Here is a 6,970-nt window from a genome sequence, read left to right as displayed (position 1 = left end):
AAACCAAACAACCTAGGTTTTTGTTATTTATTTCCTGATTTCAGAAATCGGTTTCAATCCAGCCTGTTCAAAACCATCATCACTGGAGTCTGTAGATTGCATGACTTGTCATACATTTCTATGGTGAAATTTGTGAAGTGCATACAGTAGTCACTAGCCTGTATTCTTGAAAATACAGTAAAGACTTATTGGAAGACTATTGCAACTTTAAAAAAAAGTTTTTCTGATGTTGGAAAAAGTAATTTCATATACATATAAGCCTAAGTACATTCTTTGGAGTTTTTCAGTGTAATTTTTGTCATGGATAATAGGAAAGTTAAAAAGTGTCTTCTCTCCCCCCCCCCCATTTGTTCTCCTTTCCAATTCTCCATGTCCTCCTTTCCCTGTTCAGCTATGTAACTCTAGGTTTCCATATCTCTTGTCACCTACTAGATTTTACTATGAATAATCAGAGGTTTATCCTGTAAATCTACCCCAGCCTAGGCTTAACAATAATTTATGCATCTGCAATTCAGAGTATTTCAAGAAAAACCAAAATGCCCAGTCAGCACACTTCTGCAGCTGAAACCAGCTTCAAAGGCCAAATAGTCTCCAGTTGCAGCTGGAACACCTGACATCTGTGGCAGTTTGTTGACTGAGCCTCAGCTGGCACCAAGGGACTTGCAAGTGGCCTAGAAATAGAATGTAAACCTTTGGAAATTAGTTTCAGAGTACTGACTCTTCAATGACAAGATCTGCAGTGAAAAAGACACAGTTAGAACAACTCTTGAGGGACCAGATAGAAGTCAGGTATAATACATGAAGATGGGAAGTGCGTATGGCAGGTTGCACAAAGCAGTTGTACCCAGTAACAGTTCATAAAACACAACAGGTCAAACCTGGTCCAGCCAAGTCTGAGAACAGTGTCTGGTTTATTTAGTAACTCAGTTTAGACAGTTATTTTCCTGATCTAAGATCCCATGGGAAGTAATGCAATCAAAACAACAAAGCTGCTGACATTAAGGGCAGAATTAAGCACCAAAAATACATTCCATCCATACTTGATACACGCTTTGCGCCAGAATTAAAGGGCTTTTGCTTTTGCTGTGGAAACACTTTCAGTATCTGGTTAGTCCTCTTCAGTACTGAGAACTAGCTTCCGATAAGTACAGTAAGACATGAAGCTCTCAGATATTTTGCTATTAGTAGGGGAAAAAAACCCACTTTGAATTTGAAAGGAAAGGCTCCATTCCAGCCTGGCAAAGGGACTAGATGCAATAGGCCCTGTGGAGAATGGGAATCTGTCCTGATTCATCTCTGGCTTAAGTGCAATATAGTTTTGCTACTGCAGCAAGATTGTTAAAAGCCAGCCTCACTGCCTTTTGAGCTTCAAGATCTGTAAGGAAAATATTGACAACAGTGCTGAGGACTTTGCAAGTCCCTTTCAGTACTCCAGAAAGAGCAAAGCTATTGATCAGAATTTTTGATATTTTTCCTTCTTTCAGCACCAGGCAGTTGGTCTTTCTTTGGGGAATGAAAATAATGGCAATGTGAAAATGTCCTTAGACATGCCTGATTTAGAATAGAAAGAGATACTATACCTATGCTAAACATATTTCTGAATATGTTTGCTAAGATCTACTGGTTTCTTTTAATACTTCAATTTCTCCATTTGAATAATTGTATAATTGCAGACCTGGCCTAAAGGTAAAGCCTAGTAGTCATCATACCTATATTATATAAGTTAGAAAATGAGGATATTTTTTCACTTTTACTCCATCTCTTTTTCTGTACAATGTATCTCCCATAATACACAAAATCCTATTTGAAAGATGCCTAAGAAAACTCAATAGGCATTTGCAAATAAATATGTTTTAACAGCTCAAGAGAAAATCCAAATTTCTGTAATCACTTGATATTAGCAGCGTTGGAAAACTGAATTGGCTTACTTCTGGCCAGAGTGAGTTATAGTTAAAACAGTCTTTCAGTTTTGTTTTCTCAACTCTGAGCTTCAGGTTCTACAAGGAGGATGTTCATTTTAGCAGATCCTCCTCAGGATTCTGCCAGGATGAGAAGTTTCCACTTCCACTCTTGAAATTCCCTAGCCCAGGAGTTCCCAAACTTGGCAACTTTAAGAATGTGAACTTAAACTCCCAGTATTTCCCAGCCAGCATGAATTCTGGGAGTTGGAGTCCATTGGTCTAAAAGGTTAGCAAGATTGGACACCCTTGATCTGTCTGCAAATAGGCAAAGAGTAAGATGAGATAAAATTACCAAGCATTTGTCAGTTTCTCATTCTCTTCAGAAATGATGCCAGGCTGTTCACCTTTTCTTTTTGTTTTGGACAGAGTGAGAGAGGTTGTTTTTGTTTTTGCTGTCACATTTTCTTGTTGTAAGACTTGCAGTTACTTAAGACAAGGGCAATGCTTTTCCTCCTTGTTTTCCATATTTCATCCCTGGAGAAAGGAAAACAATCATGAATTACTTTCATGTTTCTAAAAGCATTTCTACACAGCCATTGGTTTAAGCCCACCCCCACTCCTCAGTAACCATCCTGTGGCTGTCCCCTGCATTGCCTTACAACTAAGTCAGGCAAAACAATTGTAAGTTGACCAGTTAGTCCTTCAACTGACCATCAGAAAAGTAAAAAAAATAGAAGTCACCTAAGGTTTATTACCTTTTCTCTTGTCTTTGCTATGTCTGTCTTTGTGGCCCAGAAACATATAAAAAAGGATCTCTAGAAAGGATCTGTTTCTTTTCTATTCGGCCTAAGGCATCTGATTCAAGGGCAATTTCTCAGCTGTGATAAGCAGACACAGTAAAAAAAATGGGAGGTGTGTGAGGTGAAAAGTGGGAAAACAATCTGCTGTGTGGAAACAATCTGCTGTGATTTGTGCTGAAAGTAAACTGGCTATGCTGCCCAATGTCACCATATGGTGGGAACCTAGAGTTCCATGTGGAACTGAACAGTTTTGAGAAGTGAAAATGGTAGTGGGGAGGAAGTGCCCTATCATTCCTGAATTCAAACCTATCATTTTCTTATCTAACCCCTTTTGTTTGGAATAATCACTGAGATTATCTCATCCCTTCCCTTGCCCTCAAGCCAGCTAGATACTTTTGAAAAGGTAAGGATCTTCCTTAAACACTTCTACAGTACAAAAGTATAACTAGTAAGAGTTAGAAGGGACTTTGAAGTCTTCTAGTCCAACCCATTGCTCAAACAGAAGACCTTATACATTTCAGACAAATGGTTATCCAATCTCTTCTTAAAAACCTTCAGTGATGGAGCACCCACAACTTCTGAAGGCAAATCATTCCACTAATTAATTATTCTAACTGTCAGGGAATTTCTCCTTAGTTCTAGGTTGCTTCTCTCCTTGATTAGTTTCCAACCATTGCTTCTTGTCTTGCCATCAGGTGCTTTGGAAAATAGCTTGACTCCCTCTTCTTGGTGGCAACCCCTGAGATATTGGAACCCTGCTATCATGTCACTCCTAGTCCTTTTTTTCATTAAATTAGGCATGCATTCTTTATTTTATTTAAAAAGGGAGAAAAGCAAATTCTCACCTTTTTTTTGTCTGACACATAAAAATGTGTTCCCAAATCCAGTGGCCATCCAGGAGTTAAATTCTTTTCATTTTATTCTAATTAGTAAGTCTGGTGATGAGCAGATAATAAAAAATCCTTCATTAATTCCAAGATTTGAAGGATTCTTTCAACCCAGGAAAGTTTCTTGTATAGTACTTGGTGCTTAACTGAGTAAATCCCTTTCTTATCTTCCTTCCTCTTTCAATTGCTACTGCACCCAACTTAGCAGAAAAGGACCGGTATCCCTTTACAATAACTCCTAAATTTTCTCTGTAACTGATCATACGAATATCTTCTCTATTACTATATTCATATAAGATGTCTAACTGAATCAAGAGGGAAGGAAGCATTAATATTGTATGCAAAACACCCCCAGGGCCGTTGTGTCAGAGAGAATCATTTCTTTCTTTGATTGACCTAGAAGAAAATTCCTAGGAATTCCCCTACACAACAAGATATGCTGTATGAATCCCACTGCCTTCTTAATGCAGGCCAGTAAAATAAAGGCAGGGGTAGATAGGGATGGAAAAGTAGGTAAGAAAAATCCCTACATTGTTCACGATAGTATCATTCCTGTCATCCAGCATTTTTTTTAAAACAGAAACAGTAAGCTGGACCTTTTTCAAAGATGGAAATTTCCCATTAATCAGGGAGGTATTCCAGAATGTCATCTACCATTGATTCACAGGTGTAAGAATTTACCTCCAGCAATAGCAGACTTGGTTGGTGTTGTTTGCAAACACACCTTGTGTCTTTTTAATATTTTACTACAATCTGAATAGCTCTTCTAAAACTTACTTTCAATAAGTTCTCCTCAGTTAAATTTGCTCTTAATTCTTTTCTAGTAATTCTTCTTTTCCCCATTTTGTCTCTCAAAACCTAGGCAATAATTAAGCAGTTCAAACTTTTTTTTTCTTTACTTCTCTTCCCTTCCAAAAGTAGCATGACTTTCTAAGGAAATAATTTAGTTGGCATTTTTCTTCCTCTTTAGAGCTACTGTTCGGTAAGAAATTTGGCTTATTTAGTCACACTGTTCCACAAATCCAGATCTTTTCCCTGAGTGTTACATTGCTGTTGTTTACATACTGACTGTATTTTATGTTTAATTTTCATTTCTTTGATCTATTAATAATAATACTCCCTGAAGAGAAAGTCATGAAGGAGCATGACGCTGAACTGCATTCTAAGCTACTATTTTAATGGGGAAATTCTTTTACCTATATCACTTTATTAATAAAATAATTTGTCAGGTCCTCGCACCTGAGAGAAAAGCCACAGGCAGCCACATAGAGATGGGAAATAAAAATGTAGCCCTCTAACAAAAAAAGGGTAGAAAGGTTCTGCAAAGCTTCTAAGATATAGAGTAGGAAAAACTCAGTCTAGACAACCATGGGACTGACTGTCAAAACAATTGAAAATTGACAACTTGCTGGCATCTAAAGCCACAGTAAGCACTCAAAATGATTTAAATCTGCTATCATTGAGCAAGAGATATGGGGAGTTAGCCTTATTAGAAGAACAAGTTGAATTTAGATGCCAGGTAAAAGAAATAATCACAGTAACAACTATAGAACAGATAAATGAGCTCAGAGCCTATCAGAAGAACCTCAAAGGGAGCATAAGCTAGCCACTGATTTTTATAACTTAGTGCTTTATATTTGTGAACAACTAGGCTGTGAACAACTAGGCTGTCAGAAAAGTTACAAACAGATAAGGTTTATGACAAAGTGGAGGAGCTAACTTTTGGATTGTATTCAAAAGTACTCAAAAATGAAGATACAGAAAAACAGGAATATTGAAGTTATCAAAATTGGTTTAGAAAAAGATGTGATGCAGAAGGTAAAAATCAGCAAGGAGAGACTGAAGGAAGAAAGAGAACAAAATCAACTCAAAAGGGAAATTTGGCCTCAGAGAACCTTATCAACTCAATCAACCCTATTAACTCAGCTCCCTAAATAAGAACAGCTTTGAGATTAAGCTGAGTGATCCTGCAAATTAGAAGGGTTAGCTTTAAAATAGGAAAAGGGAGCCCACATGAAGCAATTCTTAAATCAATTTTGTGAAACAATTGTGCAATGTTAAATTTACCCTGAACATTTGGGGATCAGGGAATAGTTACTATCTTATTATGATGGGGATAAATTATAATTGGATTTTAAAAGACCAGTTTTCTTTCAATGTTTTTTCACATAAAAGAGGTTTTGTGAGTCTTGTTTTCAAATAACACCAATTACAAACTTTCAGGATACTTTCACTTTTTTTGCAAACAGAGTGGAGATGCTCTTGTAAATCAGAAATAACAGTTGGCACAATGCAGAGGTTAAATCAGAGGGAAGAACAGAAATTTGCTCAGTGTCATGAAATCCATTTGTCTCCATCAAGATCATATTAAGCAAAGTCTCTCTGAGAAGGGAGAGCATAACTTTCAGTGCCCGGATGAGGATAACTCCTTTGGTTGGCCTTTGATAAATGACTAAGAAAAATAACATTCTGAGTTTGACCTATGATTCTCTTGATACCTGTTTTGAATGTATTTAATTCTTTAAACAATTATTTGTAACTTAGGACTTTTGTTTGTACTCTTTTGGAATAATCAGCCTTAAAACCCATTGCTCAAAATCACATGTTCCTGTGGTATGTGTTCAGCTTACATATAAATTAAATGTAAAGTCATGTCCAACTCTAGGGGGCAGTGCTCATCTCCATTTCTTAGCTGAGGGAGCCAACATTGTCCAAAGACATTTCTGTGATCATGTGGTTAGTACCACTATACACAGAGGCACACAGAACGCTGTTACCTTCCCACTGAAGTGATGTCTATTTATCTACTCACATTTGCATGCTTTCGAATTTATTTTATTTATTTATTTATTTATTTAACATGGATTTATATGCCGCCCTTCTCCCTATAGGACTGAAGAATTGTTATGTTGGCAGGAGCTAGGGCAAGAGACAGGAGCTCACCCCACTGCAAGGCATCCAGGTCTCAAACCCAGGCTGTCAGTTTTCCAATTACAAGCTCAGTGTCTTTAACCACTGAGCCATCGCACCCCGCATGTAAATTATGTACTTGTTTATATGGAAATTAACAGACATAATGAACTGATCAATCACCGTGTATCCAAGCAGCTATTTGTAACAATTATTAGTAACTGTTACATTGTTCATATAAAGCAGATATCCTTCAATTTTCTTGCTGAAATCAATGATATTGATTTCAAAAGTGTAACTGTGAGGGATGGCGCTTATGGAGGGGAGATGGTGTGATGGACTGCTGTGAAGCAGCACTTTCTCAGAAAGGAGGGAGCATATTCCAAGGCGCAGGGAGCAGACAAGAGGCAACATAGCCCAGAGCTAGATTGGAGATAGAACAGCCACTCCTTAGAATCTCCCAGGGTATATC

The sequence above is a fragment of the Protobothrops mucrosquamatus genome, unplaced genomic scaffold (genome assembly GCF_001527695.2).
Source record: "Protobothrops mucrosquamatus isolate PMUCROS unplaced genomic scaffold, P.Mucros_1.0 scaffold212, whole genome shotgun sequence".
NCBI classification, from domain to species: Eukaryota; Metazoa; Chordata; class Lepidosauria; order Squamata; family Viperidae; genus Protobothrops; species Protobothrops mucrosquamatus.
The sequence above is the reverse complement of the archived record's forward strand: the minus strand, read 5'-3'. Positions refer to the sequence as shown.